Source organism: Carcharhinus amblyrhynchos, chromosome 11, assembly GCF_965287045.1.
Source record: "Carcharhinus amblyrhynchos chromosome 11, sCarAmb.v2.hapA, whole genome shotgun sequence".
NCBI classification, from domain to species: domain Eukaryota; kingdom Metazoa; phylum Chordata; class Chondrichthyes; order Carcharhiniformes; family Carcharhinidae; genus Carcharhinus; species Carcharhinus amblyrhynchos.
Window position 1 is genome coordinate 16,842,863 of NC_137334.1, and position 19,537 is coordinate 16,862,399.

Consider the following 19,537-nt stretch of genomic DNA (forward strand, 5'->3'; position numbering starts at 1 on the left):
GGGGGTTAGACAGGAGGGTGGCATTGAGGCCACAATCAATTGTTCATGATCTTTATTGAATGACAGAGCAGGCTTAAGGGGCCAAATAACCTAATCCTGTTTCTAACTTAAATGTTCCAGTGTGAAATCTGTTCATTTAGTCTTGCCTTTGATAACATCTCCAGGTTTCTCCTCCACTTCTTGCCTGACCCCTTGTAGAAATGAAGAGCCATGGTGAATGACACCACTGAGGTTGAAAAGAATGAAAGAGAATACCAGATAATTCACAAAAGGAGCAAGATCGTGACGTAGAGGATGTTGATGAGTTCCACTGAGTTACATAGAAAATAGGAGTAGGAGAACATTTGGCCCTTTGAGCCTGCTCCGCCATTCATTCTGATCATAGCTGATTATCCAACTCAATAGCCTCTAGAAACATAGAAATAGCCTGTAGAAACTTAGAAGTTCCACAGACTATTGGAAAGAATCGCTTTGTGTATGTGATTGCCTGGTGAATCTTGATTTCATCATGTGGGGTAGAGGAAGAGATGAAGAGTGCAGGGTGTAATGGCACAAAGATGGAGCATCAGATGTAATAGTGCCAAGAAAATAGCAAAAGTACAGGGGACTACAGGAACACCTGCCAATGAACAAGTTAAGCGTACAAGAGAAGCACGAGAGCGATATTAAGAACTTGTAAAACTATTGAGCAGAAAATGTGCTCATTTGAAAGAGGAAGCACAACTTTCTAATAAGTTTTAGCAGTGCAGGACACATGGGAGCTCCACTCTAGGCCTTAGGAAATAACGAAACCCAGAATGATGATAAATAGAAACATAAGAAGTAAAGCAGGAGTAAGCCATTCGGCCCTTTTGAGCCTGTTCCGCCATTCATCTTGACCGTGACTGATTATCAAATTCAATATCCTGATTCCCCGTTTCCCCCCTATATCCCTTAATCTCTTTAGCCCCAAGAGCTATATCTAATTTCTCCTTGAAATCACACAACGTTTTGACCCCAACTACATTCTATGGTAGGAATTACACACATTCACCACCTTCTGGGTGAAGAAATTTCTCCTCACCTCAGTTCCGAAAGGTTTACCCGTTATCCTCAATCTATGACGCCTAGTTCTGGACTCCCCCACCATTGGGAATATTCTTCCTGAATCTACCCTGTCTAACCCTGTTAGAATTTTGTAAGTTTCTATGAGATCCTTTCTCACTCTTCTGAACTCCAGTGAATGTAATCCTAACTGACTTAGTCACTCCTCAAATGACAGACCAGCCATCCCAGGAATCGCCTGGCAAACCTTTGCTGTACTCCATCTTTAGCAAGGACATCCTTCCTCAGATAAGAACACCAAAACTGCACACAGTACCCCAGGTGTGGCCTCACCAATGCCCTGTACAACTGCAGTAAAACAATCCTATCCCTATAGTCAAATCCTCTCACAATGAAGGCCAACATACCATTTGCCTTCTTTACTGTGCGCTGTATTTGTGCGCTTACTTTCAGTGATTGATGCACGAGGACTCCAAGGTCTCATTGAGTATCCACCTCTCTCAGTTTACACCCATTCAAGTAATGATCTGTTTTCTTATTATTGCTATCAAAGTGAATAACCTCACATTTATCCATATTATACTGCATCTGCCATGCAGATGTCCACACACTCAGCCTTTCCAAATCACGCTGAAGCATCTCTGCATCCTCCTCACAGCCCAATGAAGGAGGAGATGAAAATATCAAAGGTATTAATTAGACTTGGGGCATGCATGAAAAAGCAAAGGAGTTGCGTTTCAGTGGTTTCACCCGAGTATCTGCTGTAACGGTGGCGAGAGATCTGCAGAAGCACCAGAGAAACAACTTAATTGGTATAGCATAATTTTGAAGTTTGCAGATGACACAAAACTCAAATGCATTAAACAGTGGAGAAGAGTTTAGCAGATGTCAAGAGGAATAGACAGACTGGTGAAATGGGGAAGACACATGGCAAATTCAATTTCGCGCAGAAAAGTGCGAAGTCATGCATTTTAATAGAAAAATATCAACTAAGTAGTAAACTAGACGTTCAGGAACAGAGACTGGGATGCACATACAGAAATCTTCAAAGGTGCCAGAGCAAATTGAGACAACAGTTAAGAAGGAAGTAAAACATCCGACTATGGGGAAGCATTAGAGGAGTGAGGCTAATTCTATAGCTCTCCCAAAGAATGGCACAGGCATGAAGGACTAAATGGCCTCCTTCTGTGCTTCATAATTTGATGATTTTTGGGTATATTTTTCCCGGAGTTTCCATGTAACTGTTCAAGTTACACTGGACTACTGGGAGATCCTGTTGGAGACCATGTTTTTGAGAATTGAAGGAAAGAAATATTCATCGAGGGGAAGGCTGGAAGACATTCTGCTTTTTACAAAGAATCTCATTGCACTATTTCAAGAAGAACAGAGGCGTTCTTCCCCCTGACCTGATCAATATTTATTCCTTAATCAACATCACAGAAGCAAATTATCTAGTGATCAGTACACTGCTGTTTGTGGGAGCTTGCTGCATGCAAATTGGCTGTTGTGTTTCCTATATTACAACAGCGACTACACTTCAAAGGCACTTTACAGGCTGTAAAGTATTATGGATGACATGAGGCTGTGGAAAGCACTATATAAATGCAAGTTTTCAAGTCCTTTTTATGAAATGTTTCTGGAACAAGTAAATTGACTCCAAATTCTTTTACATGAAGGTCATTCCTAGAAATCAGTAGAGAACAAATGGTTGGATGGCATTGAATTTGAACAAATGGGCTATACAAGTGAGATATATCATGACCACTTTTCCTTTGCCATACTGATCAAAGCACTATTCTCTTTCTTCAGCCACATTCTGTATCACTTTCTGATGAGAGATCATAGCTTGGGTCAATTTTATTAAAACCACGTAAAGAGAATTGTGGCCAAACTAAATAATGACCCAAAGCCATTTGTTCATTTTTTTTAATACACCAATGTGAACAAAACCCTGAGTGATCATTTGGATTTTGTATTTCTCCAGCAATACTTTGTCCCTGTCAGGCCACCCTTTTCATAATGCAGTCCATTGATAGGTTATGAATGGCAATCAACAAATGTAGAAATCAATCAGCATTCCTCTTTGCAAAGTACACAATTTCTCTCATCATTTCAAAAGCATTTTTGAAGGTTTTTAATCACTGCCTGTACTCCTAATGGCTAAGCCAGCCAATTCATTGTGCTTTTGCGGTTTTTTTGTGAAGTCTGTTAACTCGTCATTTTCCAAGTAAATTAATTGTTGCTATTTTAAAATGAGTGTGCTATTGGTGAAAAATATAACCCTTCAGTGCAATGAGATTGAATTTTGCCCTTGTGAGGAGTATTGAAGCCACTATTAAGTATGAGACCCCTCTCCATCATTTCCCCAGGTCATATATTTTCTGTACCCAGGAGACTGAAGGGGTGTCAGGCAGGTGGTGATTGGCTTCCAGCCCACTGTCATTGCTACTTCAAGGAGATAAATTGGAACATCTCTGGGAAATGACTTCTCTGCACACAACCCCCACTGACCCCTTAACAATAAAGTGTAGATGGAAATTTGGTGGAGTGTGATGACCTAATCCACATCATTCACACCCCATCATTCTGTGATGCACTGTGTTCATTGGTCCCCACGTAAAGAGCTACTTTGTTTTCCTACTTGGTGCCAATAGTTTTGATATTCAGATTTCTCAGTATAAATGCACAGTTGTGGATACCTTTACCCCTGAGCTAGCTGTGTAGGGTGGAGTGCAAAGTTAGTGACATGATCATGCACTGCAAGCTCTTTAAGTTGTTCTTGACTGTGGAACTTGCAGCATCTTTTCTTAAATGTTAAATTTTGTTTCCTTGGTGGTACAGTGAATAAATTCAACATGATCTGTTAGACTACACTATTGAATTATTCCAGTGCAATGACAGCTTTGTGTTGCAATATTAGGTGCCCTCTTGGGTAATTCTTCTGACAAAATTGCAGTAAATATTTCCAAATTAAATTTGATCTTGTCCTGTCTGGTGGAATTGTTCTCAATAAGTCATCTTTGTAGAGAAATATAAGGTTTCACCCATGCTTAATATGTATACCTGTAGCAGACTTGTAGTAATGTCCGAGTATTGAAAAACTGCAGGAGCTCAACGCAAGTGTCTCATTTTCTTATCAATCCTTTATTTATAGTGTGCGTAGATATGGATTTGCCTTGCTTTTACAGTATTTGTACATCATGTATCAATTGAAAATTGTAAATCTGCATATTCATCTGGTAATAATTTTGGAATAAAGCATTACAGAAATCCAGTTTTGGCATAAAGTTAACGTAAAGCTTCAGGAACTCCCTGCTCTATTTGAAATATGGTATCTTCCAGTAACTGGCCTGAGACTCTGCACACAGCCCACATGAAGTTTGCTGGAAAATAAGAAGTGGATTTCAGTTGTCATTGCACAGGAACTGTTCTTCATCAAGTAATCTTTGCTCACAGAGTGAGTGTTCTTGTTGTAGGCGTATTTGCACCTGAAACTTTTCTGGAAAAAGTAATTGAACAAAGTGGAACATCTAAGAATTTGGTATTAATTTCAATATTGTCTGAAGAATGTATTTTTGGCAATATTTTTAATACTATAGAGGAGTTGATGATGTGGAAGGTTAGACAACGACTTTTCACTTCTTTCCCAGACACTTGAACAGTGTCTGTTCTGTCTGCTGGCTGTACAAGTCCAATGTGAACTAAATTTTGGGCAGTTTCAACTCCATTCGTCCATGGTCATAGGACTTCAGCACAAAAACTATCCCACGTTTTGCACTATTGGCAATGGATAGGTTTGGGGATGGCTGATGGGAAATTGAAAACCATGTACGCGTACAGCAGGAGAAGTGGTGCAGTGGTCACATTCCTACCTCTATGCCAGAAATTCTGAATTCAGTGGGCTTAAGGCGTGGCCTAACAAGTTCACTATCAGCCTGCAAATCTTCCCAATGAGCCCAATACAGGTGTTAAAAGTGGGAGAGTTTCCTGGTCATCCAGAATCCACAGAGGGCAATGTCAAACTACCTTGCCAAGCATGATCATGGACCAACACATGGAAATCCACAGTTGCCAATGCCCTTTTAGGCCCTGGTACCTGAATAGAGCGGGAAGACAGCAGGATCATCTGAGACTATAATTAGAAACATTGTTGGGACATTAACTATCTGGACATGGATGCAGGAGTTAGGAAGTATGAGAAATAATTTTGCAGATGTCGGAAAAATTGGAGGTGTGGGAAATAGTGTGGAGCAAGCCTTAGATTACAGGATGACATTGAAGGGCTGGTTAGATGAGCAGAACAGCGACAAATGGAATTTAACCCTGAAAAGTGTGAGGTGATGCATTTTGGGAGGACTGACAATGAATGGTTGAACCCTAAGAAATAAAGAGGAGTAGAGAAACCTTGGTGTGCATATCCGTAGATCTCTGAAGACAGCAGGACAAGTAGATAAAATGGTTAAGAAGGCATATGAAATACTTTATTAACTGAGGCATTGAATATTAGAGCAGGGAGGTTATGATGGAGCTGTACAAAATCCTGGTTTGGCCACAGCAGGAATACTATGTATAGATCTGACTGCCACGCTATAGAAAGGAAGTGATTGTAATAGAGAAGATGCAGAGGAGATTCGTCAGGATGTTCTGGCTGGAGCATTTCAGTTAAAGTTTATTAGTCACAAGTAAGACTTACATTAACACTGCAATGGAGTTACTGTGAAATTTTCCTAGTTGCCACATTCCGGCGCCTGTTCGGGTCAATGCAGCTAAGCAGCAATTCTTTAGGACTGTGGGAGGAAATTGGAACACCAGGAGGAAACCGACACAGACACGGGGAGAATGTGCAAACTCCGCACAGACCCAAGTTGGAAATCAAACCTGGGTTCCTGGCGCTGTGAGGCACCACTGTGCTGCCCCTATTGAGAGATTGGATAGGCTGGGGCTGTTTACCTTAGAACAGAGAAGGCTGAGGGGGCGGGACCTGATGTTAAAAAATATTATGAGGGACATATATAGGGTGGATAGGAAGGAACATTTCCCCTTAGCAGAAGGCTCAATAACCAGGAGGCATAGATATAAGTTAACAGGCAGGAGGTTTATAGGAAATGTGAGGAAAAACCTTTCATCTAGAGGGTGGTAGGAGTCTGGAACTCACTGCCCGAAAGAATGGTTGAGGCAGGAACCCTTAATATTTGAGAAGTACGTAGACAAGCTCTTGAAATGTCATAGCATCATGGCTAAGACCAAATGCTGGAAAATGAGATTAGAAAAGACATTGCCCTTATCAAGAGACTGGATAGGCTGAGGCTGTTTTCCTTAGAACAGAGAAGGCTGAGGGGGTGAGACCTGATGTTTAAAAAAAATTATGAGGTGCTGGAAAATGAGATTGGAAGAGATAGGTGCTTGATGGGCTGAAGGGCTTCTTTCCATGCTGTAAAACCCTATACGTCTCACTCTACACTGGAGAGAGTTTTGTTCTGCATCAATTGGGATTACTGATTGTTGGTGGTGGAGTGCTCAGATGGAAACATTCATTCCTCAACCTGAGCCCAAGTCTAAAAAAATTTTAAAATATTTCAGCGATTGTTTTCAGGGATGAGGGACTTCAGTCACATAGATTGTAGATGCTCGGCTCATTCTCTGAAAAAGATTGTAAGGAGGGGCTCAAAATCATGAGTGGTCTGGATAGAGCAGAGAGAGAGAAACTGTTTCCACTAGTGGAAAGATTGTGAACCTGAGGAGACAGATTTAAAGTGATTAACAAAAGAAGCAAACCGCAACATGAGAAAAAACTATTTTTTATAGCACTGCCTGGGAGTATGGAGGAGACAGATTCAATCATGGATTTCAAAAGGAAATTTGATAAGCCAGGGCTCAGTGGATCTTCTCTATCCTGCCAACTATTCTATGATTCTATCGTATAAAAGTTTATAAAATCTGACGAGTGGCTCATTAGGGTTGTGTATATTTTGCCATTTAAAGTTTGAAGGACCTAGTGTTTTTTATTTCACTGATTAGTGTGAAAGCGTGCACCAACTTGTACATTGATTTAGCCAGCATGTAATATTTTAATATTAACTTGTGCATTCTGAAGGAATTTCCATGGGTGGATAGAACTCCACTGGTGAAATCAGTCCTTCAGTTCTATGTTGTGCTACTTCGGTTAATCGTAGAATCCCGACAGTGCAGAAGAGGCCATTTGGCCTGTCGAGTCTGCAACAACTCTCTGCCAGAGTATCTTACCAAGGCCCTCTCCTCCGCCCTATCCATATAACCCCACACATTTCCAGTGGCTACTTCACCTAACCTACACAACTGGGGACTCTAAGGGACAATTTAGCATGGCAAATCTTTGGACTGTGGGAGGAAACCGGAGCACCTGGAGGAAACCCGCACAGACATGGGGAGTGCGTGCAAACCCACACAGACAGTCACCCAAGACCAGAATTGAAACCCCGTGTTGTGAAGCAACAGTATCCACTGTGCCACCTTGCTGCCTTATATAATCCTTCACATACTTGCCTTCCTGACACACGCATATGGATTTTAAAAATGTTAACTCTGCTTCTTTCTCCACAGATGCTGTTAGAATTGCTGAGTTTTTCCAGTATTTTCTATTTTTCTTTCAGATTTCTAGCATCTGTAGTATTTTGCAGATCCCAACAGGATGGCTATGTAGTGGTATTCTTTGATCTATTTAAGTGTCAATGTAGCTTAAGTGTCAATGTTTTTTTTCATTCTTTCCTGGGATATCGGTGTTGCTGGCAAGGTCAGCATTTGTTGCCCACCCCTACTTGACCTTGAACTGAGTTATTCACTCAGAGGGCATTTAAGACTCAGCCACATTGCTGTGAGTCTGGAGTCAAATGTCAGTCAGACCAGGTAAGGATGGTAGATAAAAAGCAAAGTACTGCAGTTGCGAGAAATCTGAAAGAAAAACAGAAAGTACTGGAAAAATGCAGCAGGTTGGCAGACCTGTGGAGAGAGAAGCAGAGTTAACATTTCAGGTCCATATAACTTCAAAAGAGCTGAAGAGAGGCAAATATGTGATGGATTATATAGTTGGAAAGGAGGATGGAGAAGGTGGAACAGAATAGAAGGTCAGGGATAAGTGTGAGCACAGCAGAGATTGACAAATATGTCATGGGCACAGGAAAAAGGGAGTGTTAATGATAGTGTTAAAGACTAAAGACAATGCTAATAATGGCATGAAGTATGGTAGCTTAATGTGTAGAACAAGGATCTGAACTCAGTGAAACAAAACAAGTTAGAGATAGGGTAGTTGGATGGGGTTTGGGGGAAAGAAATATCAAAGTACAGGACAATGTTCATGGTCTGAATTTGTTCAATTCAGTGATAAGTCCAAAAGGCTATGAAGATGAAACTCAATGTTTAAAAGGTTGTAAGATGGCAGATTTCCTGCCCTGAAGGACATTAGTGATGAGATGGGTGTTTACAACAATCGGTGATGGTTTCATGGTCATTGTAACTGAAAATAGCTTTGTATTCCAGATCTTTAAAATTTAAATTCCATTCGCTGCCCTGGTGAGTTAGGAACTTAGCCCCATGCCTCCCAACAACCTGAGCAAATTGCATGATGACAAGTTTACAGGGGAATTTTTAACTTTTAAAATGCATGTAAGAACGGTCATGGAAACAACTAGCATTTAGAAACAATATTAATGGATCACTGCATTCATCAAACAACAAAATTTTGACTGAGGAAATATTCTGCATTTTTTTCTTGCCTTGATGGAGGGGAAGCCTACTGTTTAATGTCTGCACAACTGGCAAGAGTTCAGTGGGGTGGAATGCCAATGCAGTGACTGACGTTACAGGATTTGCACCTCATTTGGCTGCTGATAAGTGTTAATGTGCAGATAACACTTTTATAGGACTCTGAGTTGGAAGAATTCATCACTGGACCTGTGAATTCTGTCTCAATTATACCTGTTTTGAGAACTGCTCCAGGATATGGAATCATAAAATGGTTATAACACAGAAGGAGGCCATTAGACTCAACGTGCCCATGCTGACTGTTCTGCAAGATCAGCCCAGCAATTTTGATCCCTGTGCCCTTTCACCGTAGCTCTATAAATCTTTTCTCATTTGAAGACCACGAATGAGTCTGCCACCACCACAGTCCTGGAGAGTGCATCCCATGTCCTAATCAGTCACTGTGTCTCCTGCCAATGCAGTTTGGCCATCAATACCCATCTGTGCATTCATACTGCTTTGCACATATGCAGGAAACCCTTATAGCCTGTACAATATGTAAATAAATCTCTCTCCAAAAAAACTTAAGAGCTCTGCTTAAACAGTTTTGTCATGCCCCTAAATGCTCACAGCAGTAAACTTCATTGGCATTCCTCTTGTTCCTGTATTCCTGTATTCACACGATTCATATGAGAAAGCTAAAGATCTCCAGCACTGATTCCTAGGCTTAACCACTACCTACTGTCCACCAATCCACATAATATGCATTTTAGTGCTCCTTTTTGCTTTGTGCCCCTGAGCATCCCTCCGTGATCTCATGTCATCATGGAGTAAAAAGGTAAAGCTGCTTGCGCATGGCATTGGCAGCAAATGCCATTAAAATAAAGTTTTCCCTAATGTCACTGTTGATTTTTTTAAATGATCTCTCTTTGATGATGTCCTCTGGTTCTTGATCTTTCCGCCAAAGGGGATAATCTCTTTCCATCCTCTCTAACTGGACCCCTCATTACTCTGAACACCTCTATCAAATATTCAGCCTACTAATCTCCATAGGTGTGTAATTGTAGCTGCTATGGTTTCATCGCAAACTAAGTGCTGAGACTTTGGAAGAGAAAGCAGCAGCTTATTTTGTACAGGTTGTCTGGCATTCACTGGCACTGTAATTATTAAATTGTATGCCTCATGCTGTTTCAGATAGTAATGGAGAATAGCATTAGTTAATACTGGGTTGCATTTGTGCAGTATGATCTTCTATATTTTCTACAGATGAGCATGATTGGCATTTGTTGAAGAAGGTGTAAACTGCAGTTACCTTAGATTCTGGCATCACAAACCAATATAAACAAATCAAATCTAAGCAAGCGAATGGACTAGGTATCTTGTAATATTTAAAAAGCAAAATTCCCCATCAAATTTCTGTTCTCTCCTGAAATCATTTGCTCCATGATGTTCCTTACGTTGATTGTTGGCACGCTCCATTGTCTCACCCAAGTTGGTATTCTTTAGTTGTTGTGAACCATAGAATCCCTATGGTGCAGAAGGATGCCATTTGGCCCATTGAGTCTGCACCGCCTCTCTGTCAGTGCATCTTAAACCCACCCTACCCCCATAACCCATGTTTACCATGGCTAATCGACCTAATCTAGAACATCTTTGGACTGTGGTAGGAAATTCGAGCACCTGGAGGAAATGTATGTCGCATGCCACCTGATTATGCTGGTAAGTTATTGAGCCACAGTGTGCATGGTAGCTGATAGAACATAGAACACTACAGCACAAACAGGCCCTTCGGCCCACGAGTTGCGCCGATCACATCAACACCTATCTATAACCCCCAATCCCATAAAACCCCATATACTCATCCAGAAGTCTTTTAAAAGACCCCAGCGAGTTCGCCTCCACCACCACTGACGGCAGTTGATTCCATTCACTCACCACCCTCTGAGTGAAAAACTTACCCCTAACATCACTTCTGTACTTGCCTCCCCGCACCTTAAATCTGTGTCCTCTCGTAGTGACCATTTCAACCTGGGGAAATAGCCTCTGAAAATCCACCCTATCTATTCCTCTCAACATTTTATAAACCTCTATCAGGTCGCCTCTCAACCTTCGTCTCTCCAGGGAGAAGAGTCCCAGCTCCCTCAACCTATCTTCATAAGGCATGCCTCCCAATCCAGGCAACATCCTTGTAAATCTCCTCTGTACCCTTTCAATAGCTTCTACGTACTTCCTATAGTGAGGCGACCAGAACTGCGCACAGTACTCCAAGTGAGGCCTGACAAGGGTCTTATAAAGTTGCAGCATTACCTCCCGACTCCTAAACTCAATCCCTCGATTAATGAAGGCCAGTACACCATACGCCTTCTTGACCACATCCTCCACCTGCGAGGCCGATTTAAGAGTCCTCTGGACCTGGACCCGGACCCCAAGATCCTTCTGCTCTTCAACACTACTAAGACTCCTGCCCTTGATAGTGTGTGTACTCGTTCATCCCGTTGGTCCTGCCAAAATGGACGACTACACATTTATCCGCGTTGAAGTCCATCTGCCACTTCTCAGCCCAGTCCTGCATCCTATTTATGTCCTGCTGCAACTTCTGACATCCTTCCAGACCATCCACAACACCACCGACCTTCGTGTCATCGGCGAATTTACTAACCCATCCCTCCACTTCCTCATCTAGGTCATTTATGAAAATGACAAACAGCAAGGGTCCTAGAACAGATCCCTGGGGCACTCCACTGGTGACTGACCTCCATGCAGAAAAAGACCCATCCACAACCACTCTGCCTTCTGCAGGCAAGCCAGTTCTGGATCCACAAGGCCAAAGCCCCTTGGATCCCATGCCCTCTCACCTTCTCAAGAAGTCTTGCATGGGGGACCTTATCAAACGCCTTGCTGAAGTCCATGTACATCACGTCCACTGCACTTCCTTCGTCAATGTGTTCAGTCACATTTTCGAAGAACTCAACTAGGCTTGTAAGGCACGACCTGCCCTTGACAAAACCATGCTGACTATTTCTGATCATGCCAAACCTCTCCAAATGCTCGTAAATCTTGTCCCTCAGAAGCCTCTCCATCAGCTTACCAACCACTGAGGTCAGACTCACCGGTCGGTAATTTCCCGGGCTATCTCTGTTCCCTTTCTTGAATATAGGAACCACATCCGCAATCCTCCAATCTTCTGGAACCTCTCCCGTCTCCATTGACGACGCAAAGATCATCGCCAGGGGCTCTGCAATCACCTCCCTCACCTCCCACAGTAACCTGGGGTACGTCCCATCTGGTCCCGGCAACTTATCTATCTTGATAGAATTCAAAAGTTCTAACACATCCTCTTCCTTAATATCCACATACTCAATCTTTTCCATCTGCTGCAAATCTGTAGCAAAATCTCCCAGATCAGTTTCCACCGTGAATACTGAGGCAAAGTACTCATTAAGCACCTCTGCCATTTCTTCTGGTTCCAGACAGACCTTTCCCCCTTCACCTTTTATAGGTCCTATCCCTTCTCTTCTCATCCTTTTACCTTTCACATATTTATAGAAGGCCTTGGGATTCTCCTTAACCTTACCCGCCAAGGCCTTCTCATGACCCCTTCTGGCTCTCCTAATTTCCCTTTTAAGCTCCTTTCTACAATCCTTATACTCCTCAAGATCTTTACCATCTCCTAGCTCCCTGAACCTTTTGTACACCTTCCTTTTCCTCATGACTAGGTTCACCACAGCCTTCGTGCACCACGGTTCCCGTGACCTACCAAAACCTCCCTGTCTCATCGGAACGTTGTCGTGCAGAGCTCCAGACAAACATTCCTTGAATATCCGCCACCTTCCTTCGGTACTTTTCCCTAAGAACGCCTCCTTCCAGTTTATTTGTCCAATTATCTTCCTGATGTCTTCGTATTTCCCCTTACTCCAGACAAACACCTTCCTAGCCTGCCTGATCCTATCTTGTTCCAATGCAATTGTGAAGGAGATAGAATTATGATCACCATTCCCAAGATGCTCTCCTACTGAGAGATCCGTCACCTGTCCTGGTTCATTCGCCAGTACCAGGTCAAGTACAGCCTCTCCTCTCGTAGGCTTATCCACATACTGTGTCAGGAAACCTTCCTGAACACACCTAACAAACTTCTCCCCATCCAAACCCCTTACCCTTGGGATATTCCAATCGATGTTTGGGAAATTGAAGTCTCCCATCATGACAACTCTGTTATTACTACATCTCTCTAGAATCTGTTTCCCTATCTGCACCTCAACTTCCCTGTCACTACTGGGTGGCCTATAGAATACACCCAGCAAAGTTTTCGACCCTTTGCTGTTCCTAACTTCCACCCACAGAGACTCTGTAGATAGTCCCTCCACGGCATCCTCCTTCTCTGCAGCCATGACACTGTCCCTGATCAACAGTGCCACTCCACCACCTCTTTTGCCTCCCTCCCTGTCCTTCCTGAAGCATCTGAATCCTGGCACCTGAAGTACCCAGTCCTGTCCCTGAGACATCCAAGTCCCCGTAATGGCCACCACATCACATTCCCAGGCAGCAATCCATGCCCTAAGCTCATCTACCTTATTTACTACACTCCTGGCGTTAAAATAGATACACTTCAGCCCCTCAGTCTGGGCATTTCCCTTCTCCACCCCCTGTCTAACCTCCCTCTCATACCGCCTGCAGTCCTTCCCTACCTGGGAGCTAACCTCCTCGGTCCCAGTCTCCCCATCACAATTCCCTCCCCCCATCCTTTCTAGTTTAAAGTCCCCCCAGTAGCCCTAGCCAGTCTTCCCACCAAGATATTAGTCCCCCTGGGATTTAAGTGCCACCCGTCTTTACTGTACAGGTCACCCCTGCCCCTAAAGAGGTCCCAATGATCTCGGAACTGAAATCCCTGCCCTCTGCTCCAGTCCCTCAGCCACGCATTCAGCCTCCACCTCATTCCATTCCTGCCCTCATTCTCCCGTGGCACAGGCAGCAATCCTGAGATTACTACCTTCGCTTTTCTCTTCCTCAGCTGCCTACCCAGTTCCCTATAATCCCTTTTCATGACTGCCTCCCTCTTCTTGCCTACGTCAGTAGTACCTATATGCACTACAACCTCCGGTTCCTCACCCTCCCCCTTCAGGATGTCTGGGACACGCCCAGAGACATCCCAGATCCCAGCTCCAGGGAGACAAACCACCATCCGCGACTCACGTCTACGTCCACAAAAACGCCTGTCCGCCCCCCTCACTGTGGAGTCCCCTATTAATACTACCTTTCAGCTCTCTTTTTTAATTTTTTGACATACTGGCTCAGCTCCAGAGACCTGGCCACTGCTGCCTCCCTTAGATGAGCTGTCCCCCCCAGTAGTACTCAGGCAGGAGTACTTATTTTGAAGGGGGACATCCACCGGCGTGCTCTCCATCACCTGAGGTTTCCCCTTCCTAATAGTTACCCACGTGCCTTCTTCCCGTTGCCCTGGTGTGACTACTTGCTGATAGCCCCTGTCAATTATCTCCTCGCTCTCTCTAATGAGCCGAAGGTCCTTGAGCTGCATTTGCAGCTCCTTAACCTGGTTCCGCAGGGACTGCAGCTCCACACACCGTGCACAGGTGTGGACATCTGGTAGACCAGGAGCCTCCAAGATCTCCCACATGTTGCACTGGCAACAACATACTGGCCTCACACCCATACTTGCCCCTTTTTAGTAACCCAGAGGAAAAAGTAAAAAAAAACTTATAACTTACCTTGCCTCACCCTTATCTCTTTGGCCCTGTGAGCCAAAGCCCTTACAGCACACTCAAAAACAAAAACAAACTTACCTGCTCTCTCTCTCTCTTTTTTAGGTTAGAGGAGGGGGGAGGGCTGGGATACTGTACCTATGTAGAGTATCGGGATTCCTCACCGTTCTAATTTATAGTAAGGTAAAAAAAACTCTACCCGAGTGCCCTAGTAACTGCTTCCGGTGCAAAATCTAAAGAAAAAAAAACAAGTACAAAGTTAGCTTTAAAAAATTGCTGTACTCACCCACAAGCTCTCCACTCACAAATCGCTGCCTCTCTTCAGTGCTCCCATGGAACAATGAGGCTGAATCCCCGAGGTGAGTACACTTTTAAAGATCCTTGAGGATAGGAGGAACAAGATGGTAAGGAAAAAGCTAGAAGGTATTCTTCAGGATTTTGCATGCAATGTTCCTGTTCGGACCATTTGTTTGCCATGACTCAGTTGCCTCTTGAATGAGAAGCTTGTAAGTTCAAGTCCCACTCTATGGAGCTGAGTACCAAATCCTGATGAACATTCCAGTACAGCATTGTTGGTGCTGGACTTTGAGCCGAGGTGTTGAACCGAGGCTTGTCTATCTTGAATGGGTGCTTTAGGTCCAACAGTATTATTTTGGAGAGGTATGGGGGATCGAGTCCTCTCTGCTGTCTCACAAATGTTTGTCCCTGAATCAACATCACAAAAACAGATTATCTAGTCATGATCATGCAGCTGCTGTGGGAGCTTGGCTGCTGAGGTTTTCTATTCTGAGATCCGATAAGAGGCAGCTGAGTGACTTCACTGGTGCATTCTGAGAGAAGTCGGACCAGCAACATCTACCAAGAAGTGGTAAGCGGAAGATCTGGTGTCAAGGAGTGGTAAGCCTGAAACACGACATTAGTGTTTCCCCCCTTCTCTGACCTCAGGCTGGTCAGAGACACTGACCTCTGGAATGAGTCAATATGTTCATTTCGCTTCTCGGCCTTTTGGCTAAGATCAAGTGTAGTATCGACATGCTGTACTTGGTTGAAGTCATTAGGTTACATTTTAGCTTCATTTGAAGCAATTTTTTAAAGCGGCATCTCGGCCTTTTGGCTAAGATGCAAATTAGATCAAGCCTTGGAGGAGGAGCTACACCTACTCCAATCAGCTTGGATCATGTAGATCAAGCTCAAGACAGGTGGTGAGAGCCTTGTCAGCTTGGATCGGAAATGTCTCAACTTGTTGGGACTCTGAATTGGCTTTAATTTGACTTGATTGGATTGGAATAAAGTAACCAAAAAAAAGACACAGAAGTCTTGCAACACCAAGTTAAAGTCCAAAACGTTTATTTGGCAGCACTAGCTTTCGGATCCTCAAGCTTCTTCAGGTACGTAAGGACTTGTGTTCACAAACAGGGCATATGAAGACACAAACTCAATTTACAAGATAATGGTTGGAATGTATGTCTTTACAGATAATCAAGTCTTAAAGATACAGACAATGTGAGTGGAGAGAGGCTTAAGCACAGGTTAAAGAGATGTTTATTGTCTCCAGCCAGCCACAGCTAGTGAGATTTTGGAAGCCCAGGCAAGTCGTAGGGATTACAGATAGTGTGACATGAACCCAAGATCCCGGTTGAGGCCATCCTCATGTGTGCAGAACTTGGCTATCAATTTCTGCTCAGCGATTCTGCGTGGTTGTGTGTCGTGAAGGCCGCCTTGGAGAACACTTACCCGAAGATCAGGCTGCCTTGGAGAGCGCTTATCCGAAGATCAGAAGCTAAATGCCCGTGACTGCTGAAGTGTTCCCCAACTGGAAGGACACACCCCTGCCTGGTTAAGTGCTGGTTACTCCTGCCCACTAGAAGGGGGAGGCAGTCAATGTAGGAATCCCCCTGTGGTCATCCCCCTTTCTAACAAGTATTCCTTTTGGAAACTGTTGGCGGAGATGGCCTATCAGGGAATAACAACAACAGCTGCAGCAGCCACAAATGTGGCATCATGGCTGGCTCTGTTGTTAAGCAGGGAGGGACAAAGAGCACTAGAGTAATAGTTAAAGGGGACCCTATAGTTAGGGGTGCAGATAGGTGCTTCTTTGGACGTGAAAGAGACTCCAGGATGATATGTTGCCTTCCTGGTGCCAGGGTCCAGGATGTCTCTGAATGGGCAGAATGCATTTTGAAGGGAGAGAGTGAACAGCCAGAGGTTGTGATATATATTAGTACTAATGACATAGGTAGGAAGAGTGATGAGGTCCTGCAGCAGCAGTTTAGGGTGGTAGGTCGAAAGTTAAAAAGCAGGATTCTGAGGTTGTAATCTCAGGATTACTCCCTGTGCCACATGCTAGTGAGGCTAGGAATAGGAAAATAATGTAGCTCAACACATGGCTAAACAGCTGGTACAGGAGAGAGGGTTTCAGATATCTGGACCACTGGGGTCTCTTCCAGGGCAGGTGGGACCTGTACAAGATGGATGAGTTGCATCTAAACTGGAAGGGCATAAATATTCTGGCCGGGAGGTTAGTGTCACACGGGAGGATCTAAACTAGTTTGGCAACCAAAGTGAAGATGAATTAGCTGAAGGGGAACCAGAGAGTAAGGCCAGTAAGACTCAGAAAAAGAGCAGGCAGGGTAGAGTTGCCATTCAAAGAGGGTCTGGTGGACTGAAGTAGATTTGTTTCAATGTGAGAAGTGTAACAGGTAAGGCAGATGAACTTAAGAGCTTGGATTAGTACTAGGAACTATGATGTTGTGGCCATTACAGAGACTTGGTTAAGGGAAGGACAGGATTGGCCGCTTAACATTCCAGGATACAGGCGGGATAGAGGGGGATGTAAAATGGGTGGGGGAGTTGCACTACTGGTTAAGGAGAATCTCACAGCTGTACTGCAGGAGGGTACCTCGGAGAGCTCATACAGCAAGGCAACATGGGTAGAGCTCAGGAATAGGAAGGGTGTAGTCACAATGTTGGGGGTTTACTATGGGCCACCTAACTGCCAGCAGGAGATGGAGGAACAAATATGTAGGCAGATTTTGGCAAGCTGTAAAAGTAACAAGGCTGTTTTAGTGGGAGATTTTAACTTCCCCTATATTGACTGGGACTCACTTAGTGCTAGGGGTGTGAATGGGGCAGTGTTTGTAGGGAGTATCCAGGAGGACTTTTTGAAACAGTATGTAGATAGTCCAACTAGGGAAGGGGCCATACTGGACCTGATGTAGGGGAATGAGCCTGGCCAGGTGGTCGATATTCCCAAACTGCTCCCCCACTGAAACAATGACTACAATTCAATAAGTTTTAACGTACTGATGGATAAAGATAAATGTAGTCCTCAAGTTAAGGTGCTAAACTGGGGGAAGACTAATTATAACAATATTAGACAGGAACTGAAGAATGTAGATTGGGAGCAGATGCTTGAGGGCAAATCAGCATCTAGCATGTGGGAGGCTTTCAAGTGGAAGTTGATGGAGATTCAGGATTGGCACATTCCTATAAGGGTGAAGGATAAGTATAGCAAGTTTTGGGAACCTTGGATAACAAGAGATATTGTGAACCTAGTCAAAGAGAAAAAGGAAGCATTTGTCAAAGCTAGGAGGCTGGGAACATAGGAAGCAAGTGTGGAATACAAGGAAAGTAGAAATAAACTTAAGAAGTAGGGAGGGCTAAAAGGGTCATGGAAAAGCATTGGCTGGCAGGATTAAGGAAAATCCCAAAGCTTTTTATACATATTTAAGAGCAAGAGGGTAGGCAGAGGGAAGGTTGGCCCATTTGAGGACAAGGAAGGGAATCTATGCGTGGAGCCAGAGGAAATTGGCAAGATATTAAATGAGTATTTTGTGTCAGTGTTCACCAAAGAGAAGGACTTAGTGGATGAGAAGTCTGGGAAAGCGTGTGTAGATAGTTTGATTCATGTTGAGATCAAAAAGGAGGTGGTATTGGGGTTTTGCGAAACATTAAGGTAGACAAGTCCCCAGGGTCAGATAGGGTGTACTCCAGAATATTGAGAGAGGCAAGGGGGGAAATTGCTGGGGCCTTGAGAAAAACCTTTGTGTCTTCACTGGCTACAGGAGAGGTACATACAGCAAGAAGCCTCACAACACCACGTTAAAGTCCAACAGGTTTATTCGGTAGCAAAAGCCACGAGCTTTTAGAGCGCTTGCTGCTCCTTCGTCAGGTGAGTGGGAGTTCTGTTCACAAACACAGCATATAAAGACACAAACTTAATTTACAAAATAATGTTTGGAATGCGAATCTTTACAGGTAATCAAGTCTCAAAGGTACAGACAATGTGAATGAAGAGAGCGTTAAGCACAGTTTAAAGAGATGTGTATTGTCTCCAGAGAGGACAGTTAGTGAGATTTTGGAAGCCCAGGCAAGTCGTGGGGGTTATGGATAGTGTGACATGAACCCAAGATCCCAGTTGAGGCCGTCCTCATGTGTGCGGAACTTGGCTATCAGTCTCTGCTCAGCGACTCTGTGCTGTGAGACTTCTTACTGTGTTTATCCCAGTCCAACATCAGCATCTCCACGTCATGACTACAGGAGAGGTCCCAAAGGATTGAAGAATAGCCAATGTTGTTCCTTTATTTAAGAAGGGTAGCAAGAAAATCCAGGTAGTTAGAGGCCGGTGAGCCTTACATCATGGTAAGGAAATTATTGGAGAGGATTCTTGGAGACAGGATTTATTCCCACTTGGAAATAAGTGGATGTATTAGGGGAGGTAGTTTGTCATGAACTTGATTGAGTTTTATGAGGAAATGACAAAGATGATTGATGAGGGTAGGGCAGTGGATGTTGTCTACGTGGACTTTAGTATGGCCTTTGACAAGGTCCCTCATGGCAGATTGGTGCAGAAGGTGAAGTCACATGGGAACAGAGTTGAGCTGGCAAGGTGAATACAAAACTGGCTCAGTCAGAGGAGACAGAGGATAGCAGTGGAAGGGTGCATTTCTGAATGGAGGGCCATGACAAGTGGTGTTCCTCAGGGATCAGTGCTGGGACCTTTACTGTTTGTAATATATATAAATGATTTGGAAGAAAATGTAACTGGATTGATTAGTAAG

The 19,537-nt window shown here is 43.8% G+C and overlaps 1 protein-coding gene and 1 non-coding gene across 2 annotated transcripts in view; both read left to right on the forward strand.

The window, feature by feature from the left end:
* The window catches only part of agap1 (ArfGAP with GTPase domain, ankyrin repeat and PH domain 1), a 712,549-nt gene that overhangs the window by 251,796 nt on the left and 441,216 nt on the right, over nt 1–19,537 (forward strand). The window lies entirely within an intron of this gene.
* On the forward strand, nt 15,467–15,658 carry LOC145350419 (U2 spliceosomal RNA). The gene has a single exon (XR_013888199.1). It is a non-coding gene; the product is annotated as a U2 spliceosomal RNA (small nuclear RNA).